At 36.7% G+C, this 19,497-nt stretch overlaps 8 non-coding genes across 8 annotated transcripts; all 8 read left to right on the top strand.

The window, feature by feature from the left end:
• Positions 1-7,008: 7,008 nt before the first annotated feature.
• Positions 7,009-7,080, top strand: Trnaq-cug (transfer RNA glutamine (anticodon CUG)). Its single transcript has one exon. It is a non-coding gene; the product is annotated as a tRNA-Gln (tRNA).
• A 257-nt stretch (positions 7,081-7,337) lies between these two features.
• Positions 7,338-7,409, top strand: Trnaq-uug (transfer RNA glutamine (anticodon UUG)). Its single transcript has one exon. It is a non-coding gene; the product is annotated as a tRNA-Gln (tRNA).
• A 1,382-nt stretch (positions 7,410-8,791) lies between these two features.
• Positions 8,792-8,863, top strand: Trnaq-cug (transfer RNA glutamine (anticodon CUG)). Its single transcript has one exon. It is a non-coding gene; the product is annotated as a tRNA-Gln (tRNA).
• Positions 8,864-9,834: 971 nt separating this feature from the next.
• On the top strand, positions 9,835-9,906 carry Trnaq-uug (transfer RNA glutamine (anticodon UUG)). The gene has a single exon. It is a non-coding gene; the product is annotated as a tRNA-Gln (tRNA).
• Positions 9,907-10,179: 273 nt separating this feature from the next.
• On the top strand, positions 10,180-10,251 carry Trnaq-cug (transfer RNA glutamine (anticodon CUG)). The gene has a single exon. It is a non-coding gene; the product is annotated as a tRNA-Gln (tRNA).
• Positions 10,252-10,533: 282 nt separating this feature from the next.
• Positions 10,534-10,605, top strand: Trnaq-uug (transfer RNA glutamine (anticodon UUG)). The gene has a single exon. It is a non-coding gene; the product is annotated as a tRNA-Gln (tRNA).
• Positions 10,606-10,878: 273 nt separating this feature from the next.
• Trnaq-cug (transfer RNA glutamine (anticodon CUG)) lies at positions 10,879-10,950 on the top strand. Its single transcript has one exon. It is a non-coding gene; the product is annotated as a tRNA-Gln (tRNA).
• A 361-nt stretch (positions 10,951-11,311) lies between these two features.
• On the top strand, positions 11,312-11,383 carry Trnaq-cug (transfer RNA glutamine (anticodon CUG)). The gene has a single exon. It is a non-coding gene; the product is annotated as a tRNA-Gln (tRNA).
• The last annotated feature ends 8,114 nt before the right edge of the window (positions 11,384-19,497 follow it).

Here is a 19,497-nt window from a genome sequence, read left to right as displayed (position 1 = left end):
TTCATGACATGCACTTATAGCTTGTAACACAAATGGCGAACGTGTTCCGTCGACCAAGGGCGTTTAATTTACTGCAAGGACGGTTTTGCACAGGGGCGGACACAACTGCACAAATTCGAAAATTACAACCACACTCTTTTTTTTAGAATAAATTGATATTGCATTGCGATTGTTGGCAGATGCATATATAATTATTCAAATAACAGTAGTTAGTATTTTGAGTGGACTTGTATATATGCTTTAATTGCATTTTCATTTAAAAAAAAACCTTTTTAAAACTTTAATTATAATATCCTTTCATTTTTTTTATCGGGGGCTAAATGCCTGAGGGCAACTGTGATTTAATTCACTTTTTTAGTTCCTGTCATCAGCATAATTTCTAGCCACAGAATAATTTATAAACTTGTTTTGATATTTCTTTCAATAAAACATAAACTGAAACTGTTGGTTATGATATGTCCTGATTTACAGACTCAATAAAGTTTGTATTTATTCATGTAATCTGTTTTTCACGAACACGTTTGGTAATTACTCAAAACAAAATATTAACTTAAAATCTGGTAACGAGCAATGAGGAGCTGTTGGTAATGTAAAACATTGTGGGAAACGACTCCCTCTGAAGTAACATAGTTTTTGAGGAAGAGGTAATTTCTCACTAAAATAATAAAAGACTTCTAGCTAGAAGTCTTTTATTCCTATAAAGCACACAATTTGTCCAACAAGGGTGTTTTTTCTTTCATCATTTTCTTGCAACTCCGATGACCAATTGAGCTCAAATTTTCATAGGCTTGTTATTTTATGCTTATGATGGGATACACCAAGTGGGGACACTAGTCTTTGACAATTATCAAACGTGTACCTTCCCTTTAACACACCATAAGGACGTAAAAATAATAAATGTCAGAAACTTTGCCCCCTGTTCATTGCATAAGCGCCCACACCGGAAACACCCCATACCGATATTACTTCAAAACATGACCCCACAATGTCAAAACAAGTACAGTTCCTGTAAACCTAAAAACCACCCCTTAATGCCTATCTTATTAGACTTGTGGACAAGTCGTTAATGGTATGCCGCGATGAGATATTCGAGTTGTGGCGGTGCTCTCCCGAGATCACTGCTCTCGCGCGAGTTGCCGACTTCTAATAACCCGTTGTCGTGAAAGTAGCATGCAGTCTCGCGAGACAACCGCGGGAATCGCGGTGAGATTTTGAATAGAGTGGGAACGCTATCACCGCGACAGACATTTAACGACTTGTCCACAAGTCTACTATCGTATCAGCACAACATGCCGTATGAAGGAAACACAAAAACCCAATTTGATAAACACTGACACAGTGAACGATTGAAGTGTTGTCTTAGGCCAGCCTTGGACTCCCCCGTGACATTGTTCAACCTCATTTGAATACCATGAATCATAAACAAGTTATGAGATTCCATAACGTCCGTTATTGTCGAAACTCACTGTTGTGTGACAGCACAGAGATAAAGTTATTGCAGTTGTAAATAAGCCAATCCATTATATTATACTCCATTGATTGTCACATTTTCCCGTGGGAACATAATACAGAACACTCGTGAACAGGAGAAATCCCTCCATTGAGCTGGAGCCGTTGCCGTGAAGCCGATCTTTAGCCAAACTAAGAGCTTAACAACATCTTCACCCAGTTCACCTGGAACTTGTATAAATAATTATTGATGGAAATGTCATGATGGAGTGCCTGTAATAAGATAACAATGTTTTCGAAGCGCACACCATACTTGATCTTGTGCGGGTTGAGTTTGTTTGTATGTCTCCACGGTCAACCCACCGTGTACACTGAGTTCCTCACACCAGAAGCCAATCGTACGGAGGGTGGGGAGGTTCGGATGAGATGCACGGCTGCAAACCTCCAGCCAGATCATGTTGTGGAGTGGAGGACAGTGAACCGGACTCTGAGTTGGGGTGCGGTAATTTATGCACATGGTAGTCGCTACAAGTTACACAGTGAATGGATGGTGGATAATACGGTCAATGTTAACGAGTTTTCAATCACCGACTTGCAAAGGACAGACACAAACGACTATATTTGTAATGTTGTACTTCACAACCCTACCGGAGGCGCCCAGATTATGGCTACTGACAGATTAACATTATCAGTGTTGTACTTCCCTAATGAGTCCTTCCCCGTATGCTCCCCCGCTGGACCAATCATCATACTTCCTGAATCATTGTTAAAAATGAGATGTTCATCTGAGATTGCCAACCCAGAAGTCAGCATTAATGTGACGACTGATCAAAGTAGAGAACTTACTTGGTTATCCTCGAGCGTTGATAATATTAATGCACTACGGTCCTTAGATCTTACAGTTGGAGTTGCTGGGAATGGTCTCCGGTTCACATGCACAATTACGTCACCGATGTATTTTCAAGGAATGAGTAGGTCATGTACAATTGGACCGATCACGGTAGTGCCCCTGACGATACACACGACAACACCCACAACAGAACCAACATCATCGGAAAGGACACAAGCTAAACCAAACCCACCAGTGTCGACGACAGCAGCCCCGTCTACCGTGACGACACCGACAGTCACCCCCGGACTCACCACATCAATCCTGGTAGGCTCACTCGCTGGTGGCATAGCACTACTTCTTCTCATCCTGGTCATCTACGCTATGTGTCTCTGCAACAAAAAACCAAAGCCTCACACCATCGAGACCAAACCACAGTCCGTAAATACAGAGACCTCGACAAATGAACCCCGACATCAAGATGGCGTTCTCTTTGAAAATAAAAGAATACGAGCTCAAACAATACATGAAGAACCTGAAACTTATCAAAACTTACACCATAACACCAATTTAGAAGGTAGAGGAATACGAGCTCAAACAATACATGAAGAACCTGAAACTTATCAAAACTTACACCAGAACACCAATTTAGAAGTAAGAGGAATACGAGCTCAAACAATACATGAAGAACCTGAAGTTTATCAAAACTTAAACCAAACCACCAACTTAGAATGTAGATACCCGAACTCTGTTAGAAACTCCAAACCAATGGACTCAATTGGAGCAGTCAAAAGACCCCCTGGCCACGCTAAACCGAATAAGGTCAGGAAAAAAACACGGGACAGCACAGAGAAACGACGACGTCCAGACCAGGTTTCGGGCATTTCGACTGAGCAGAGTTATTTCAACCCTGTCTACGATTCCGGGGACTTAGATGGAGAAGGCAATACATCCCCTATATCAACTGTTGACGTCATACCGAAATCGCACACGAGGAGAGCTTCCAGACCCACAGAGGGCGGGATGGATGCAGGCGGATATAGCAAGCTAGACATTCAAAAGTTACCATCCGAAGAAGGTACTGCAACAAAGCAAGAGCGCCCAAAAAGCAATCGCCACGTTAGAATTAAAACGCCTCAGATGGACACCGGGCCGAATCAGAAATCCCGTTCGTCTCTCCATGTGGATACCGATGAATCGCACTCAACACCCCCGGAGCAAACCGGTTCGAGGAGACCAAGTAACGCGGTTGCATACGCAGAGGTTAATCTGTTATCGGGAGTTGAACATGAACGCCGTTTGGCGGCAACTTATCCACCGGAGTACGCAGTTTTAGAGTCGTCATAGCTTTAGCAAAATAATTATGATATTTTAAGGCTATTGTTGAGTTGATTTTAGGATCATTATGACTGTTAAAGGCAAAGTATACTTTTAAAAAAAATTTTTAACAGTTCGATTGCTAACCATGTCAATGTACACACTAAAACTGTCTTGTAAAATTTCATGTCCAAATGTGTCAGCGTCTATAATACGGAGGGAATTCCACACAGGAAGAATAGTCCGTAATTGGAATACAAAATCTGAGAGACATTACTGACAGTAACGCTTCTCAGGTTCAACATTTGGGGCATAAAACTGACATAGGGTTACTAGCCACATTAATTCGAGTGACTATCCTGCTTATAATCTGCTTTATAGTAGACAACTGTTAAAGGCAGTGGACACTAATGGTAATTACTCAAAATAATCATATTAGCATAAAACCTTACTTGGTGACGAGTAATGGGGAGAGGTTGATATTATAAAACAGAGAAACGGCTTCCTCTGAAGTGACGTAGTTTTCGAGAAGTAATTTTAGAAGAATTTGATTTCGAGACCTCAGATTTAGAATTTGAGGTCTCGAAATCAAGCATCTGAAAGCACAAAACTGCGTGTGACAGGGGTGTTTTCCCCATTATTATCTCACAACTTCGACGATCAATTGAGCTCAAATTTTCCCAGGTTGGTTATTGCATGCATTATGTTGAAATACACCAAGTGAGAAAACTGGTCTTTGACAATTTCTCATAGTGTCACGGGTCTTTAAGGTCTATGCGGATTCGACACGGGTAAATCCCGGTAACATTTTTTTTAACGAACACAAAAAGGGTTGGTTTTTCTTCTCTCTGCATGATTGTCCATCATTTTAAATATAGGTTTTCCCGTCAATTTTCAGCACCCCCCCCCCAATAATAATATTAAAAAAAATTGCCTCCTTAGTTAAAACTGTCATGGTTTCAGTCAAGCGAATCGGTTTTAACTTCAATGTTACTACAGATTTCTGCAAAAAGCTGCTGCGAAATTTAGAATGCTTTTTGGATTGGATTGTTAGATTGAATTGTTCCTTTTTTTTAAAGGCAGTGGACACTATCGGTAATTATTAGCATAATTATTAGCATAAAACCTTACTTGGGAAAGAGTAATGGGGAGAGGTTGGTATTATAAAACATTGTGAGAAACGGCTCCCTCTGAAGTGGAGTAGTTTTCGAGAAAGAAGTAATTTGCCACCATTTTGATTTTGAGACCTTAGATTTAGAGTTTGAGGTCTCGAAGTCAAGCATCTGAAAGCACACAACTTCGTGTGACAAGGGTGTTTTTTTTTCACAGGTTTATTATTTTACGCATATGTTGAGATACAGCAAGTGAGAAGACTGGTCTTTGACAATTACCAATAGTGTCCACTGTCTTTAAAGAGCTAAAAGCAAATAAACAAAATGTTCACACATGAAGTGGAATAAAACGACTGTTCTGATTAACTTTATAGAACGAAATAGAACAATACGATGCTTATATTGGCCACCTATTTGCCGAAAATTCCCCGTAAAGTCGTATTTAAACCTAATTTGTATCATGACATCATTTGTAATAATAATATTTCCCGTTATTTTATGTAAATTGGCAGAGAGTAATGCTAATTTAACAAGAAAACAAAACCTGGAGAAAAAATAGAAACCAGTTCTTCAATTAACTTGGAAATAGTCAACATTCGCTTAGCTGACAATCTGTACAAAAAAGATGGTTGTATATTACTCTTGAAATTAGCATTGTAAATAATTATAACGTTTCAATTTCAAGCACACGCAAGATTGCTAAACTTTTTGAGTTATATCAAATTTTAGTTATATCAAAGATTAAAGAATATATAAAAATGTCTGTCTAAGTGAAGTTTTTCCAAATATTCCAATCTTGCTAACAGACAATTAACTTGTTTGACAAATCTCAAATATCTGCTGTGTTCGCAAATACCTTAATCGGTGGGCTGGGAGCAAACTCATACATACATTAAGTGCAACTAGACATTAGTAGCCTTGTTTTAAAAGTACTGGACACGTTTGGTAATTACTCAAAGTAACTGTAAGTTTAAAAACTTTACTTGGTTCCAAGCACTGGAGAGCTGTTGACAGTAAAACATTGTGATAAACGGCTCCCTCTGAAGTGATGTAGTTTTTGAGGGAAAAAAAAAGATTATTTCTTTCTCAAATAATAAAAGACTTCAGATGATGAAGCCTTTTTTAGGCATCTGAAAGCACACAAAAAATGCAACAAAGGTGTTTTTCTTTCATTATTTTATTGCAAATTCGATGACCAAAATGAGTTCACATTTTCACAGATTTTTTATCATATGCATGTAGGCTTATGTTGGGATACACCAAGTGAGAATACTGGTCTTTGATTTTTACCAAAGGCGCCAGTGCATTTAACATCTCGGGCTGATGCATCCTCACCCCATTATGATCATTGCAACAACACATGTGCACTGAGTAATCACCCAAAGAAATCCATTCAAAGAACTAAATTTAGTTTGTTGTCGCATGACGTCATGACATCAGTAACATGTAACATGTTTATAGTTGTGACGCGGCCTTCTGGTGAACAGAATAGCTGGAACTTTTGATGATCAATGGCAACTGCCGCATAAAGATCATTATACATTGTTGCACGTTGTGACGGGGTCCATGGCGTTTTGTACACTCGAGGGGGAAAATGGAACTTGAGGCGAAGCCGAGGGTGCCATTTCCCCTCGAGGGTGTACAAAACCCATGGACCCCAATCACAGCGTGCAACAATTGTTTTGTTTTACCTTTGTATAATTTGTTAATCCTCTTCTCGAACTTCTGTTGTCACCTTCAAACATTATTACGACGGACTCTTCATTGTTTAATGAGCAGACGAACAAAAACAATTCCTTCGAACCCGCGGTTGTTTCGTACATACACAACGCTGGAAACCGACCATCGCTGGGAACGAATGAATGAACACTGGTCTGTGTCAACGTTTAAAGGTATGCTGTATGAATTTGCATCTACAGCTACGGCTACGGCTGTTGCTAAGGGTGTTTCTAAGGACATCCTATACCTCTACGCATGGTGACGCGGAAATCTAGCTGGCAGCAATCAGTGAAACAATTTCGTGAAACAAATAGGACTCCCAAAACGTTATTTTGTCGGCATTTTTGTTTTTAAAAGTTTCTTGCAATTTGGAATGATGGCGACTCTTTAAAATATCTTGGCCGATGGAATATATTAATAGCTGATTCAAAAATCACAGTTTCATCTTTTCTTAAAAATACTTTGGACGAAATTGAGTTAAATAACTGAACTTTAATTTGTTTGGAGTATTATTTTAAACGATTTCGTTAAATTATGATTATGAAATTGTAATATTGGATTAACTTGTACATATATTTCATCGGCCCCATGGTGTAACGGTTAGCACTCGAGACTCTGAATCTCGCGATCCGAGTTCAAATCTCGGTGGGACCTAACTTTTTAAGTTATATTTTGGCAAACTAAATGTTCTCTAGTGCATTTGTTTTCGGCAGTTAGTGATGGCAATTCTTTAAAATATCTGGGCAGATATATTATACTTTGTTCCTTATAACTGTTAAATTATTATTATGAAATTATTAAGTAAACTAATTACTGAACTATAACTTGTCTAGAGTTTTACTTTTAGCTATTTTTGTGTAAATTATTATTTAGATTTGTGTTATTCGATTAAGTTGGTAATGTATTTCAGCGGCCCCATGGTGTAACGATTAGCACTCGAGACTTTGAATCTCGCGATCCGAGTTCAAATCTCGGTGGGACCTAAGTTTCTATACAAAAACAATTGGCAAGCACAAAAAAGTTCGGTTCTGGATTTTTTTCTCCATCTGCATTTGTGTTTTTGACAGTTCCTTGCAATTTGGAATGATGGCAACTCTTTAAAATATCTTGGCCGATGGAATACATTAATAACTGATTCCAACATCACAGTTTCATATTTTCTTAAACATACTTTGGACGAAAATTGAGTTAGATAACTGAAATTTATTCGGAGTATTATTTTAAACGATTTCGTTAAATTATGATTATGAAATTGTAATTGGATTAACTTGTAGCTGTATTCATCGGCCCCATGGTGTAACGAGACTCTGAATCGCGCGATCCGAGTTCAAATCTAGGTGGGACCTTAGTTTTTAAGTTATATTTTGGCAAACTAAATGTTCTGCACTGCATTTGTTTTCGGCAGTTAGTTTTTCAAACAGTTTCTTACGAATTTGAAATGACGGCAACCTTTAAAATATCTGAGCAGATACTGTGCTCCTTATAATGTTATGTTATTATTATGAAATTATTCAGTAAACTAATTACTGAACTCTAATTCGTCTAGAGTTTTACTTTTAACTATTTGTGTGTAAATTATTTTTGTGAAGTTGGGATATTCGATTAAGTTGTTAAAGGAACACGTTGCCTTAGATCGGTCGAGTTGGTCTTTGAAAAGCGTTTGTTATAAAATGCATATGGATAGAAAGATGTTGTATAAGTAGAAAACGATTATCCACAAACATGCCTCGAAATTGCACGGTTTTCCTTTTACCTCGTCGACTAACACGGTCGGCCATTTAAGGGAGTCAAATTTCTGACTCCCATAAATGGCCGACCGTGTTAGTTTGCAAAGTAAAAGGAAAACCACGCATTTTCGAGGCAAACTTGTGTGGATCGTTGTATTCTCCTTTTTAAACAATTTTCCAACCATATGCAGTTTATAACAAACGATTGCAAACGCTTTTTTTATAGACCAAGTCGTCCGATCCAAGGCAACGTGTTCCTTTAATGCATTTCATCTGCCCCATGGTGTAACGAGACTCTGAATCTCGCGATCCGAGTTCAAATCTCGGTGGGACCTAAGTTTTATAAGTTATATTTTGGCAAACTAAATGTTCTGTTCTGCATTTTGTTTTATCTACATGTATATCGGCATTTTTGTTTTTAACAGTTTCTTGCAATTTCGAATGATGGCAATCTTTAAAATATCTTGGCCGATGGAATACATTAATAACTGATTCCAATATCACAGTTACATATTTTCTTAAAAATACTTTGGGGGAAATGGAGTTAAATAATTTGTTCGGAGTATTATTTTAATTGATTTCGTTTAATTATTATTATTAAATTGTGATATTAGATAAATTTATAGTATCTTCTCACCGGCCCCATGGTGTAACGGTTAGCACTCGAGACTCTGAATCTCGCGATCCGAGTTCAAATCTCGGTGGGACCTAAGTTTGTTTTATTTTGGCAAACTAAAATGTTCTGCACTGCATTTGTTTTCGGCAGTTAGTTTTTCAAACAGTTTCTTACGAATTTGAAATGACGGCAACCTTTAAAATATCTGAGCAGATACTGTGCTCCTTATAATGTTATGTTATTATTATGAAATTTTTCAGTAAACTAATTACTGAACTCTAATTCGTCTAGAGTTTTACTTTTATTTATTTGTGTGTAAATTATTATTATGAAGTTGGGATATTCGATTAAGTTGATAATGTATTCCATCGGCCCCTTCATGGTGTAACGGTTAGCACTCGAGACTCTGAATCTCGCGATCCGAGTTTAAATCTCGGTGGGACCTAACTTTTTAAGTTATATTTTGGCGAACTAAATGTTCTCTACTGCAACAGTTTCTTACGAATTTGGAATGATGGCAACTCTTTGAAAATATCTGAGCAGATACTGTGCTCCCTATAATGATATGTTGTTATTATGAAATTTTTCAGTAAACTAATTACTGAACTCTAATTTGTCTGATGGAGTTTTACTTTTAACTATTTGTGTGTAAATTATCATTATGAAGTTGGGATATTCGATTAAGTTGTTAATGTATTTCATCGGCCCCATGGTGTAACGAGACTCTGAATCTCGCGATCCGAGTTCAAATCTCGGTGGGACATGAGTTTTTAACGTTTTATTTTGGCAAACTAAATGTTCTGTTCTACATTTTGTTTTATCTTTATCGGCATTTTTGTTTTTAACAGTTTCTTGCAATTTCGAATGATGGCAACTCTTTAAAATATCTTGGCCGATGGAATACATTAATAACTGATTCCATTATCACAGTTACACATTTAAAATACTTTGGGGAAAATTGAGTTAAATAACTGAACTCTAATTGTTCAGAGTATTATTTGAAATATTTCGTAAGTTATTATTATGAAATTGTTATATTGGATATGGTTGTAGGTATATTGCATCGGCCCCATGGTGTAACGGTTAGCACTCGAGACTTTGAATCTCGCGATCCGAGTTCAAATCTCGGTGGGACCTAAGTTTCTAAACAAACAAAATTGGCAAATGAATAAAATTCTGGTTTGCATTTTTTTCTCCATCTGCATTTCTGTTTTTAACAGTTTCTTGCAATTTGGAATGATGGCAACTCTTTAACATATCTGGGCCGATGGAATACATTAATAGCTGATTCCAATATCACAGTTTCATATTTAAAAATACTCTAATTTTGTTCAGAGTGTTATTTAAAATATTTCGTAAATTATTATTACGAAATTGTAATATTGGATATGGTTGTAGAAATATTCTATCGGCCCCATGGTGTAACGGTTAGCACTCGAGACTCTGAATCTCGCGATCCGAGTTCAAATCTCGGTGGGACCTAACTTTTTAAGTTATATTTTGGCAAACTAAATGTTCTCTACTGCATTTGTTTTCGGCAGTTAGTTTTTTAAACAGTTTCTTACGAATTTGGAATGACGCCAATTCTTTAAAATATCTGGGCAGATATATATTTTGTTCCTTATACCTGTTAAGTTATTGTTATGAAATTATTCAGTAAACTAATTACTGAACTATAATTTATCTAGAGTTTTACTTTAATTGAGTTATTCGATTAAGTTGTTGATATATGGTTGTTGGATATGGTTGTAGGTATATTCCATCGGCCCCATGGTGTAACGGTTAGCACTCGAGACTTTGAATCTCGCAATCCGAGTTCAAATCTCGGTGGGACCTAAGTTTCTAAACAAACAAAATTGGCAAATGAATAAAATTCTGTTTTGCATTTTTTTCTCCATCTGCATTTTTGTTTTTAACAGTTTCTTGCAATTTGGAATGATGGCAACTCTTTAACATATCTGGGCCGATGGAATACATTAATAGCTGATTCCAATATCACAGTTTCATATTTAAAAATACTCAAATTTTGTTCAGAGTGTTATTTAAAATATTTCGTAAATTGTTATTACGAAATTGTAATATTGGATATGGTTGTAGAAATATTCTATCGGCCCCATGGTGTAACGGTTAGCACTCGAGACTCTGAATCTCGCGATCCGAGTTCAAATCTCGGTGGGACCTAAGTTTCTATATAAGACATTGGGAAACCTAGACACTATAGTTATGCATTTTTTTTGTTCATCTGTATTTTTGTTTTTGACAGTTTCTTGCAATTTGGAATGATGGTAACTCTTTAAAATAACTTGGTCGATGGAATACATTAATAACTCATTCCAAAATCACAGTTTCATATTTAAAATACTTTGGGGAAAATAGAGTTAAATAACTGAACTCTAACTTGTTCAGAGTATTATTTGAAATATTTCGTAAACTATTATTATGAAATTGTAATATTATTGTCTAGAGTTTTACCTTTAACTATTTTTGTGTAAATTATTATTTAAAATTGTGATATTGAATTAAGTTGTTGTTGTATTCCATCGGCCCCATGGTGTAACGGTTAGCACTCGAGACTCTGAATCTCGCGATCCGAGTTCAAATCTCGGTGGGACCTTTAGTTTTCTCAAAATTTAGCAATCCGTAAATGAAAAAATAAAAATGCAACAATTCAATGTAGTCCAATTCGTATTCATGTAACTTTTGCATCGTTATAAATTTCGGAGCCTATATAAGTGACTTCCGTCAGTAACAACACTATACATCGGTCGCGTTTTAAAATCAGTTTGGCGTGTACAAACATTTGGTTCAAAACTTCACTGCTGAGTGTCATCTTTATCTTTATGTATACATTGACTTTGGCACAGCACCCGATTTTAATTTACGCCTGCTATATGCCGACAACTTCACACATGTTGTACCATTCAAATGCAACCAGCCTGTATACAACATATCGTACTATACAATCCGGACATATTACAAACAAACACACTGATTTAATTTCAAGTGCTTTATTAAAACCATTTGTGCTGAAAACTACAAACTTTGTACTGGAATTACTTTGTGTAAACCGATGACTACAAAATAAAACACCTGACATTGAAACGATTATATTTTGTATTTAAAAGTCAAAACATATATCTGTAAAACTACTCGAATTGGCTGAATTATTTGTTATATTATTTGATTTGTGCTAACACATTGTGTGTGTCTACTTGCCAGGTAGAGTTTGTTCTTTATATTGCTGTATATTATTCTAACGTGGAGATTCCGCGGAAACCTTTCAGTTCTGAAAAGAACTGTCCTGCTTTTAAACTGCTATCAAAAAAATCGATCAGTTCAAAAATTAAAGGTAAAATTTGCATGTAATTTAATTTGCATGACTTTCTACAATAACATGTAGGAAAGGAAGGATTTTTGGACACATTGTTTTCTAATGTAACATCCTCTAAACACTCTGGTTTTTAACCAAGTTTTCTTAAAGATCAACTTAAACGAAGTCACTAAAAAAAATTACCCTTTATCTTTCTTTATAATGTATTTAGTTTAAAGATATTTGCGCTGCATTTTTTTAATCGCAACTGGTTTCTTTGGATCGTTTCTTATGAAGTTTTCAAAACGAGTGTAATTTGTTTTCATGACGAATATAAAGTGTCGGTGGATTCCACAAATAGTAACAATAAAAATATTTCAATTGTACTTAATTGTAATTGTCAGAGTTCGAAATAAATTATTGCAAAAGCTCAAAACAAGCTATTGAGAAATACTTTTCGGCTCTCCAAATTATTAATCTCGATAACATTTCGACTGCTCCAATTAACTTGTTTTGTCGATCGCTTATTATTATGACGAAAGCTCGAAATTAATTATTTCGAAAATCGTTCGTTGATGTCTAAAATAATTCTTTCGCTTGAAAAATTAGGAGCACTGAAATAAACTTTTTTAGCACTCAAAACATTCAAATTGTTTCTGTAGTTATTAATTTTGTAATCACTTTTAATTCCTTAATAGCCTCAGTGGCATTTGATTATTTTATTGTTTCCACACTGCAAGAACTTGGGTCGGCAGATGTTAATACCGAACAAAGACTCAAAATTATGGGGTAATATGTTTTTTTCTTTTTAAGAAATCAGTGTTATTTAACACCCTGTGGTGTACATTTTGATTTTGTTGTTGGTATCTATATGTGGCAACACCCATGGTGTAAATTTTAACACCTCAGTTTCTGCATGATCTACTCTATAATCAAAAATGAAAAGAAGAAAACAACCATTCGTTTGAAATAATGAAATAATGGGGGCATCATGAAAAAATGAAAGCAACGGGAATTATCTAGTTTGCCCAATTTCCCTTCATTTTGTTGTGTTTCTTAGCTCACTGAGGATTGAAATCATTAATACGTGGCTGAGTGAAACTCAATTCAACCTCAGTAAAGACAAAAAAGGTAACAAACCACCTTGGTTGAGGTGGAGATGTGACGTCAGAGGTCAAAGTTTGCATCCCGTTAAGTACCAAGTTAAAGCGACCGTTATCGTATGTGATGAAGACTGGTACTCCGATGTAGTTCACGCCTTCCTTTTTCTGAACGAGTGCCCACCTTAAAGTTACGGAATCCATTTTGTTCATGGCGACATAATCTCCTCGGATCAAGTCTGCATAAAAGTAATTAAAAGTAATCACAATACCATTTAATATGATTTGCTTTGCGGTAACACCTTGTGTGGTGTGTATATCTACTTGCTGGGTAGATGTAGTTATTTAGAGAACTGTCTTGCTTCATTCTACAAACGCGGAGTAGATTTTCGGAATTCTGGAGATTTCTCAATTCTGACAAAAAAACTGTCCTGCTTTTTTAATTACTTCTTTCTTCTTTGTTAACTATCTGGGTAGAAGGTAGAAAATCAGCCGGGACTACTACTTTAGCTTTTAGTGGACCGTTATTAACTCCACTAATTGTGGAATGACGTCACGATGACGTCATCACATATTTTTTATAATTTTTGTCAGTTTTACGCCTTTAAGTCATAAACTGCTAACTGAACATGGTATAGTCTAAATCCTTTTTTCAAATAGGCTGCTGCTTGGAATAAAAAAAAAATCAAATTCAGTTGATTAATTTGAAAATGTTATAAACGAAACAGCGTTGAATTTGTGCACAGTTTCCAGTTGCTTTTATTTTATTTTACAATGTCAATTGTATATATACTAACCGAATCCGTACAAAGGATCTTCATTTGGAACATACGGGGCAAACGTTACGTATACCCTTTTGTGCTCATCAGTGCTGCTGATTGTGAACTCTAGGCGCATTGGTGACGTCATTGGCAAGTGAAGATTCATGTAGCCTGTAAACCGACACGTGTTTTTAGGGCAAAATGAAGGAGCCTCAGATGTTGTTCCTTCAGACGTTGCTGAAATAAAAGGGAGTTAAAGGCCTGATAACGCATACATCGACAATATCAATCAGTCAATCAATCAATCAAAGTCATTTGTAAAGCGCCAAAATCAAAAGTTTGTTATAAGGCGCTGAGGCACGTTGAACGGTTAGTAAGCCTGCTGGAACAGGTGAGCTTTAAGGGATATCTTGAATAAGTGGAGTGAGCTGGCATTTCTGATCTGTGTAGGAAGCTTATTTCACATTTTGGGGCCATATACAGAGAATGATCTCTCTGCAAAAGTTGAATAGCGAGTTCTTGGCACTTCAAAAAGGGAGCATGCGGAGGTAGACGAAAGTAGACGTCTTTGTTGAGATATCAATTTGAGCTTGTCCATGATATATCCAGGAGCTTGTTTATGGTACGTTTTAAACATCAGGATCATCTTTTTAAATATGATTCTTTGAGAAATGGGATGCCAAAGGATTGGATGTCAATAAATAGAATCGTATCTGCGAATAATTATTTAGAATCAATTTTGCAGTAGTCTTTTGAACAATATGAAGCATTCTTTTTCCAATTTCTTGTCGATGCCAGTCAAAAGACTGTTGGAACATTGTAATTAACTTACACACTCTAGAGATAATAATAATAGCAGAAAGCTTCTCTTAAATCATTGCCAGCCGATTTGCTGTAGTGTTTTGAGAAATGAGTCACTAACATAATTTGCGTCTCAGTTTTACATGTGAAAACATATTTACCAGTAATGGTATAATTACCATCACTTGTTAAAGGCAGTGGACACTATTGATAATTACTGAAAATAATTGTAAGCATAACACCTTAATTGGTAATAAGCAATAAGGAGCTGTTGGTAAAAGTATAAAACATTGTGAGAAACAGCTCCCTGTGAAGTTACGTAGTTTTCAAGAAAGAAGTAATTTTCCAAGAATTTGATTTCGAGACCTCAGATTTAGATTTTGAGGTCTCGAAATCAAGCATCTAAAACGACACAACTTCGTGTGACAAGGGTGTTTTGGTGGTTTTTATTTTTTCCAAATTGTTGTCTCGCAACTTCGACAACCGATTGAGCTAAAATTTTCACAAGTTTGTTATTGTATGCATACGTTGAGATACACTAACTGTGAAGGCTAGTCTTTGACAATTACCAATAGTGTCCAATGTCTATCATACGTTTTACATTGCTAAAATAATTTTCATCTCACTCAGACGAAAATGTTTTTCGAGCTTTGTTATACTCCTTTTTTTTAAATCTTTTTTTAACTATAGCACCTATTCAAGCAATATTTTAAAGACGCCGGACACCTTTTGTAACTGTCATCTCACTTGGTGTATCTCAATATATGCACAAAATACTAATAATAACCAAAATTAATATTCTTTATCCCCGATGCAAATTTAACATCTATTATATCGTTGCGGTACCCGCTGCCAAAACATAGGATTCGAACTGCCTCTAGCTGCCGGGCAACCTCGGTAGTCTAGTGTGTGAGACACTGCTCTAGAATTGCAAAGGTCGTGGGTTCGAATCCCACCTGAGTAACATGCCTGTGATTTTTTTCACAGGACTCGGAAAAATTACTGAGTATACAGTGCTAACACACATCGATGTATGGGTAAAAACCAAAATTAATAATATTTTAAGGGAAGCTTTTACCATCTTTGTTTTCAAACCGTGTAAGCTTTAAGTCACCTGGAATTGGTATTTTTGTCATATAGCCTTTGTCACTAAAAAATATGTGTTTTGATGAGTGGAATATGAATAAACAATTAACTAAGGTTTAAAAAAATTAGTTTCCATGTTATTTACCAAATTAAAAAATAAGCCCGACCCGAGAGGGCGCTGTTCGTGACGTCAATCGAGGCGTGATATTTGAAGAGAAAATGTGTAGTCTGGCCCCGTACACTACGTCTGGATACCTGATCGGTATGATGCTTACGTACATAACTACAGTCATGGAGTAGACTGCACGCACTGTATGGCTGCTGTGCGGACGGTCCACTCGGATTACCCAGCACGGTGAGTCGCATGCAGTGCAAACACAAGATAGTGACGCTTGGCGCAAGCTAAAAACATGCCCTCAAAGTTGAAACAATACCTGACTTTTTACACGTTAGGCAAATGCTCCTTTAGGTTCGTTACGTCTTTCAGATACCTTCTTCGACTTCCAACTAGCTGGAAAAATTGTTGGGATGGCGTCATGTTTAGTGTATTCCGGCGAAGCACGACGGCTCGAAGTGTTTGCTGCACAGCGCTGGAAAAGACGTCCCGGACCTCATTGCAAACTGACCCAATCTTTAGTTGTTTTGCTGCATGCATCCAGCAGCAATACACCTGGTCGACATTGCCGGAAAAAATGCAAGAAAAAAATACTTTTTTCTAAACGTACAAACTCACGACTAGGGCTTGAATGTACTTACACGTACGTGTGTTCGATGTTCGATCGAGGCAAAGTCTGCCTCGATTGACGTCACACAAGTGGGGTAGGCGGAGTCACCCCACATAACTTTATTTATTTTGTTTAAACATAAAAATCGTTAAAAACACTTACTCAAAAAATCATTTTATTGTTCAGAAACATATACTCTAATGTTTGAAGAAAAAAATCTCATTCCAGATGACTATAATGTAAATCTCTGGAGATTGTGTTTTGTGCCCTACAAAGAGTACCCCAAACTCTTTAAATCATTTTTTTTTTCCTTCTGATTTTTGCATTTCTTTGGATTGTTAAAGGGAATTTTTTCCCGGTTTGTTCGAAGGCAACATTATTTTTCGCGTCGCCTTCAGTTTAGATTGTGTTTGGGGTATTCAAGTGAAGTTTAAGCCCGGTTCGAAATTCCTGGATGCGAATGCGATACAAATTTTGAGGTTACAAATTCCCAACGAATACTTCACAACGGTTGAGCTATGTACAGCCCCTCCGAAACATTCGCTGCGAAAATAGACCTGTGACGTCACAATTCGTAGTCAATACTGACGCAGTGTAGGGTATAAAGGTTTCGTGCCAATACGACACAAATTTACAGCCTAGTTTTTTTCTTCCTCATAATTTTAACTTATTTAGGCAGCTGAACTTTTACTAACATATTCCTTGTAACCGGAACTGTTAAAAAAATCTGAATGGTAAAGTATGTTTTAACTTAAAAAACGATACGCAGAATGTGACCCCGTTTGAACTAAACTTACGGTTCAAACTTTTTGAACCGTATTCATGCCTTTAACCGAGACACTAACGTTTTACCAAGCGTTTTTCAGATTGCACAAATTCCAGAAATGACTGCCCAAAAATGAACTTTAATGACGAAACTCCCGCCTAAAAAGCTCATGCGAATTGGAATGCTGCTGTGTTGAATTGTTAAATTGAATGGATATTTGGTAAAATCGAATTACGCAACAGTACTTTGGATTTCGCGCGAAATAAAATAGTGTGACAATTGTGTTTTTTCTTTCATTATAATTTATCTCGTAACTTCGACAACCAATTGAGCTCAAATTTTCACAGGTTTGTTATTTTTAATGCATTATGAGATACACCAATTGAGAAGACTGGTCTTTGACAACAACGATAGTGTCCAGTGTCTTTAATTTAAATTACAATGGCATGAAATTAAATGTTCTTCTTAAAAGTATTTCCCCCTCTTTTTCTGAGGCAATTCTTGTAAACGTGACACAAATAGCACATGGGGATGTTCAATTCAAGCTTTTGGTTGTCAAATAAGTTCCCAAAGCAGAATAAAGTGTAATGTCCAGAAAATAGCAAGACAACCATGAAGTCTTCTTGCTTCGTTTATCTCAACATGCATACAATAACAAACCTGTGAAAATTTGAACTCAGTTTGTCATCTTAGCTGCAAGAGGGTAATGAATGAAAATAAACACTGTTGCACAAATTTGTGTGCTTTCAGATGCAGGATAAAAGGCCTAAGGCCCGAAGGATTTTAACATTTGAGTGAAAAAATACATCTTTTTCAAAAACTATTTTACTAAAGAGGGAGCCGTTTCTCACAATATTTATACTATCAACAGCTCTCCATTGCTTGTTCCAAAGTAAGTTTTTATGCAAACACAATTACTTTGAGTAAAAACCAAAAGTTTCCAGTACCTTTAAGCAACCTTCGCGAAGCTTTATAACTTAAACGCAATCGTGACAAGTACCAAGGGCTACTGGGCAGACAGGGGGAACAGTTCGTTGACAACTAGGCCCAATTTCACGGCTCCGTTTACGCCGAACTAAACGCTTAGGACAAACGCAGAACTGTGTAAGCGTAGATACAAAAGTTGAAAAATGCACCAAAAATAACGTATTTTCCAACAAATAAGAAAGCTGAAAAGCAAATGTCCACTTTTAAATGCATGCGCACAATTTAAACTAAAAGCCCGATACTCTAACCCGCGAAATACGCTCCATAAGCGCGGATCACTGTCTCCGCAGACACCGATTATTTGCTTTCAGAGCCGATATTAGGCCATGATGGGGCTACCCTGGTTAAACAAGACGATAATACACCTCCCTACGCTGGTTTATGCTAGGTCGGTCGTTTAACAAAAACGCTAGTTTAGGAGTCATTTGAGTTGTATTGTTTTCCTGTAAATATAATTAGAAGCCTATAACGGGGACATAGAAAATTAAATAAAAATATGACTTACTCTGTATGGGTGACTCTGTGCGACAGGTTGATCTGAAACTGGAGTATACTCGTTTCTGTAAAGCCGACAAGTTTTCCCCATCAACTGCAGAGATCATTGTAGAACACATTTCTCCCTTCAGGGGCAGGACGTAGAAATTCACGGCCAAAGTGAGTGCCAGAATAAGGGAACCAATATTACGCAAAATTGTCTTCACTATCGAATCCATGCTTGGTACAAGTCGCCAAGACCAAAGTTATTCTGCAATACGGTCATGAGACGTGCTAGCGGTTTCTTGTTCTGGTGTGTTTATAGGTCTAGCTACGTTCTTTTATAGTTACCTGGGAAAAAGAGTGCGGAGCCCATATCAATCATGATCACAATACTCGGGTAAGCACTTCGAGAAAATGCGCATGCGTTAACACAACCATTTTGAATGTTGGATTGTTATGATGGCGATTTGTACAACAGGAACGAAGAGAGACAAACGGTGTCAAAAATGGCTCAATTTTGCACAAAATACTTTCCCAGACAAAAGTTGCTGCAGAGTCATGATGATAAGTTTTATTAGCACTTAATATTTTTGAAACGGACAAAAAAAAGGAAAATTAGTACAAAGGATGCTGGATGCACTTAAAGAACTCTAAATAATTATCTTTAGGGGCCACGGTTGACAAAGAATTATTTTTGTGGGGTTTATTATCCAAT

The sequence above is a fragment of the Asterias amurensis genome, chromosome 1 (assembly GCF_032118995.1).
Source record: "Asterias amurensis chromosome 1, ASM3211899v1".
In the NCBI taxonomy this organism is placed as follows: domain Eukaryota; kingdom Metazoa; phylum Echinodermata; class Asteroidea; order Forcipulatida; family Asteriidae; genus Asterias; species Asterias amurensis.
Note: the sequence above shows the minus strand (reverse complement) of the source record. Positions and strands in the feature narration are given on the sequence as shown.